Source organism: Coffea eugenioides, chromosome 10, assembly GCF_003713205.1.
Source record: "Coffea eugenioides isolate CCC68of chromosome 10, Ceug_1.0, whole genome shotgun sequence".
Classification (NCBI taxonomy): domain Eukaryota; kingdom Viridiplantae; phylum Streptophyta; class Magnoliopsida; order Gentianales; family Rubiaceae; genus Coffea; species Coffea eugenioides.
Window position 1 is genome coordinate 25,821,687 of NC_040044.1, and position 6,000 is coordinate 25,827,686.

The following is a 6,000-nucleotide window of genomic DNA, read 5'->3' on the forward strand; positions in this document are numbered from 1 at the left end:
GAGATCCGATCAAGAATGCAAACGAGGAAAAGGGCTCTTGAGAGCCACCCGTATCCTTTTATCCTCATTATTGATGTGTGGCTTTACTTATTTTTGGTAAATTGGATTGTTAAGCTTGATGCATCTATGAACTTGGTTGCTTGAGTTGTATTCTCACTGGGCAATTAGCTCACCCCGTTCCTTTTGTTTTCCTTACAGGAATATGATATTTTTTTGGAATAAATCTTGATAGATGGTTGCCGAATGAACTAGATGAATGTCTCTTTTGTATTGTATATGATATGGGACCCTAAATGTATCATTAGGGCCGTTTTCACTTTTGATTTGGCAAACCACATATGTAGTGACTTTTGTATCACTTTTAAATGCCATTTTGGCTTGTAAATGCTTAATGTTATGTTGTATATGTATTTCGATGTTTGGTTGGGTTTGGTCGGGTCGGTTACTATTTATGGCCGACTCCGAATTTCATTTTTTTTTATTTTGGGTCATTTTGTCCTTTTGCCTTGTTTACGCGCGTTATAAGTTCCGGAACGCAATAGATTGCTCTATACTGCACCGTTAGTCCTGGCGAGAGCTGGGCAGGCAATCCGCTAACCTCTTTGGTTCGCCTTAGGGGAAAGTGGGGCTGTTACATTGGGCCTTCTCCAGAACCTCCGTAAACGTATTAATCTGAGCTGCCGCCAAGGCCTCTTGTATCTCCACATTGAGTCCTTGCACAAATCTCCGTACTCTTCTTTGCTCCGTAGCTATCAGTTCAGAAGCAAATTTTGATAATTTCGTAAATTGAGTCTCATACTCAGCTACACTAGAAGTTCCCTGCCGGAGCTTAATAAAATCGTCCTCTCTCTTTTCCTGGATGATAGGTGGAAGGTATTTCTCGTTAAATTCCCGTACAAAGTTTAACCAGGTCCACGCAGTTCCCTCTCTCTCCCACTTGGCCATGATTACATTCCACCAGACCCTGGTTGGACCTTCGAACTGGAAAACAGCGAATTGTACTTGTCTATCCTCTGTATAGTTTAAAGCGGCAAAGATATTAATCATGGCCTCTAGCCATTTCTCGGCTCCTTCCGGGTCAGGTCCTCCCAAGAACTTAGGTGGAGAGAACTTCTGGAATCTCTCTAAGGCCCTATCTTGCCCCATATCGGGGTCCCTAGGTTGATTTACAGGGGTTTGACCCTGTTGTTCCACTAAACGGGCAAAAATGTTAGTCATTTGTTGGATTGCGGTTGCCACTTGATCTCCCCCTACAGCCTGGGGTTCAGGTTGTGGCTCAATCGTTGCCTCTCTCTCCTCTCTCGGTTCTTGCACCGGCTCCTGTGCTTGTCTACCCCCACGGCCACGACTAGGACCGCGTCCTCGGTTAGTTCCCCTTGATTTCTTCTACCCTCCATGTTTTGAATTTAACCAACTATAGACATATAAACAAAGTAAGGTATGGCTCGTATCACACGTTGCAAAAAGATAAATAGAGGCAATAAAATACATAATAAATAAGTACTTTATATACATAGCAAACAAGTCACATATACATGCCACCCTAGACAAGTCAAAGGCTATACTAGCCAAGGAACATAGAACAAAAGAAACCCTATTTACATCCATCGTGACACGTCAAAGTCAAAATAAAAGAAAACGTGTCGTCCAACTATGTTCCTAACTATCCCACAAAAATCTCCTCAAACCTCAATCCTAACAAGTCGTCTGGCTAGACGGCGACCCAACCGACTCTGAGGATGCACTCGGCTCCTCCTCCGGGTCCTCCTCAGGAGTACCAGGAACGACAGAGCTACAGGCGCTTGACCCTCCTCGGCCAAGTCCTGTATCACATCATCCACCAGTGCCTCGCACTCAGTCAGGATGTGGCCGGTCCGGTCTCTGATATCCCCAACTACTTGCATAAGGCGTCCAGTCGCCGCCTGAGCCTGCTCGCGGAAAGCATCAGTCCGCTGCTGCTCCTCCAGAATCGAGGCCTCCAACTCTCGGATCCTAGCTCCCTGGTCTCGGAGATTAGTCTGGAGACGCTCTATCTCAGAATAGCACCTACGATTGGTGCTACCCAATCGTCTCCGCTCGTCATTCACCGCAAGCACTACCCGGTCAGGGTAGGAGTAGGTCTTCCAGCAGTCGCAGCGTCGGATCTTGTGCGCTGGGGACCACCGCTTCACTGGCCCACCGGGGCTCTCCTGATACGTGATCACGCGGCAGACGGGCCCCTCCATATGTGGCTCGTCAATAGGAGCATCAGTAGGTACATCAGTAGGCACGGGTTGAGACGGCCCAGCACTCCCAGAGGCATCCGTACCCGCCATCACCTAGGTTTGCAAATAACATTGCAAGGTAAGTACAGGAGACGTAGAAAATAAGGCTAAAGGCTAAACTCAAGGATAAAACTCTAGCCTATCGTGTCAAGCTCTCAATCTATCCAGCACTCAATCTATCCGGATCAATTCACAACCTAGGCTCTGATACCACCTGTGACGACCCCACCTCCCCCTACGACGTACCAAAGGGTTTGGCGGACCGCCTGCCCAACTCTCGCCAGGACTCACTCACTCGTAATACGTGCATACATCCATGGACCATAAACAACATCTTAATTCAAGCTTAAAATTTACATTGATGCACAATCAAGATACAAAACCTCAATATACCCAAACTGGTTCAAAGTGTATACAATCCAGATACAAAACATTCTATTCGAGTAATAGCGCGAGTACAAGTCAAAAGTCAAAACAACTAGACTACGCTAATTTTTACACGTCTCACGCCTCGCTCGTACCCCTGTAAGGAAAACAAAACTAACGGAGTGAGTCAAAGCTCAGTGAAGTTCCAAATATCCAATTGGCCATCAAACAAAATACTAACAGTGTAATAGTGAAATAGCGAGCAAACAAGTCCAATCAAAGAAATAATACTTCAGGTAATCAAGAATATATGGATCATATTCACATGCAAGGATACAGTGGCTCATGTCTCTGCTCCATCCCAACTTGATCGATTGGTAGTTGACACTCCGTCAACTTTCAAGTAATAACTAGTCCAGAAAGAAAACCCCACTTCACGCCAGTCTCTGTCCACCGATCAACCCCCTTATCCGGGCCCACACGCCACACGAAACACGGGCGGTAATACTCGAGTATACCGATTGGTCGAGGAGATAACACTCTTCTCGACATTACTAGTTACCCAGGGTTCGTTATCTAATCGACCAGACCCTTGCCGGCTCGACTCGATTAACTAGCCACAGGGTTTCTGGAATTCCAGACAAGATATAATTTATATGCAGGTAGAACAAGTCAAGTGAAATCGGTAAACAAGTACAATTCTTGCTAGGGCAAGTGCGATAAAGTACACCCTTGCCCGAGCAATCATTTATATATCATGTAGTCACATTAGTCAAAGATAAATCACAAATACCAAGTTCAATCAGATATTTGAAAGCACTCACCAAAACAAGTATAGTGCTTTTAATGATCTCGTCCAGGTGGTACTCCTGGTTTGGAGTCCAAATCTGCGATAAAATGTTGCTTAAGAATTTGGAAAATCAAGTAAGGTTCGAAACTTAGACGTTTCGTTCAATAAGAATCAAGAAATTGAAATTCACTTGGAGAATAGTCGTGAAACGGTTGCTCGCTTTTCAAACTGTAAAGTTTTGTAAGATGTATACTTGGAAATAACTTTTTGAGTTGAAAGTGTAAGGAAAATGGATTTATAGTGATTATTACCGTTTTTCCTAAGGGTACAAGTTCGGCTAGATTCTAACGTATAACCCTCGATAACCAAGGTAGCAAAAGTCCTAGATGGTTCAAGTGTTATTTACTTACCAACTTTACCCAAGTCGCAAGTTTATTTCTCTAGTGCTCGAGCGTAAATTTGGGCAACATGCCCTTTGTGTTTACCTAATTTTCCAGCCATTTTGGCTTCATTATTTTTCTCATTCAAGCCCAAGTTTATACACAACACAAATGCATTTCAATAGCCGTTCCATAGGCTCAAGACAATACAAGAACATAAATCAACTAATAACAAATGCGGAAATGAAGTTTACAAAAGACAGATTTGATGGGTTTTTACGGAAAGAACACATCTGAGGCTACGCTTATCGGATTGGTGTGAAAATTATACCATTTCGAAGCTAAGACTAAATCCTACAACTTTCATGAAGATCACTTGGTCAAATTTCCAGTGTAACCTAATCAAATTCCCAGTTCACCGAACCAGGTTCCAACTAATCGGCTAATTAACCGTACTACATTTAAATGACCATATCTCAGGCTACCAAAGTCCGTTTAAGACGTTCTTGGAGGCGTTTAAAAGCTAAGACAGAGTAATAAAACTTTCATGTTTTGGAAAATGGCTAAATCAGCACGGATCATAGTGAATAAACACAGTCAATTGGATGAACTGTCCAAAACGGATCACTGGAAATATCCAAGGGCAGCGAGGGTATTTTGGTATTTTCACAGGCTACGTTACTCCGATTGAGCTGAAATTTTGTAGGAACCCATAAAATATCATTCTCTAAAACTTTCATGTTTTATACTAAGCCTAATTTGGCCTCTAACATGATGCAATAAAACCGGACAGAATGGGCTAAAATTTTCCAGAAATCTGGAATTTTTCGTTTTCAATGCAACCTTTATTGATTTCTTGCTCCAATCATCACTACAACCACTTATATAAGCTTAGATACAATATATATCATCCATATAGCAAGTATAGGCAGCAAATACCTCAAACCCTAACTCACATATATTACCTTTAAATCATCATAACAACTTGTATCACTACTAATCCACCAACAACATGAATTATACAACAACTTAAACCAAAATAAAAGAACCAAAGCCATGGTTTAGCCTTATACCTCAACAAATGAAGCTTGCAAGAGTAATACTTCACCTCCTCTTGGAATTCTTGGTTCCCCTACCTTCTCAAGCTCACAACTCACACTTTAATCGGTTTAGAATTTTAATTCCTCACTTGGATGGCTCAACTCAAGAAGAAGGAAGTTTGTTTCTTGCTCTCTTTCTCTCCTCTCTTGTCTCAGCCAAGCAGCAGAAAAATGGAGGGAAATGGAGCAAAATGAAGGATAAGAAGATTGGACGTTCGGCTTGTTTAAGTAGCCATGGTTGAGTGACACTTGTCACCACTAATACCAACCAAAATTTTCTTTTTCTTTCTTGCATTTTTAGCCCTAAAATTCGGTCAAAGCTAGCTGGAAAATGAGAGGATATTTTGCTCAAATATTAATGAGCTGGTATGGTAAGAAAGTGGTGATCAAGTGGTGTGTTCAATCGGTAGTGCACGATACACGTCGGTTCGCACCGTTTTTCCTTAAATCACACGTACTAGGTTTTTTTCTTCCTATTCACTAACTTTATATCATTGCTTCTAATCACATATTATTTCTCACCTAAAAGTCACTCTTAAGCACCAAATTTGATCCTCGCTCCGTACCGGGTAATTACACTACGGATACACGTGAAAACCCTAACTTGCTCCAACTTGAAAATGAAAAGTGAAACCCTACTTTCTAGGTTCATTTGCACTTATTGTGGAATGATTGGGTAGTTGAGCTATAATAAATGAATAATTTCCAAATAAAAAGGCATTTTTGAGAAAAATATAAGGAATTTGCAAGTCCTCACACAGGAGATAACACTCCACTCGACAACACTAGATACCCATGGTTCGTTATCTAATCGACCAAGCCCTTGCCGGCTCAACTCGATTAACTAGCCAGTAGGGTTTGGGTCCCCAAGAATTCGATGAGATATCATCTCCAATCGACTGAATCAAAATAAAAGTATGGAGACGGGAATGAGAGGCACCTCCCACCCACATTGATTGTGGTACATGCTGCCGCTCAGCACTTACAAGTCAAGTACAAGTATATCAAGTCAATTGCAACAGTAAGCAAGTATATATCATATTAGGGCAAGTGCGATAAAGTACACTCTTGCCCGATCAAACAAATTACATATCATTATA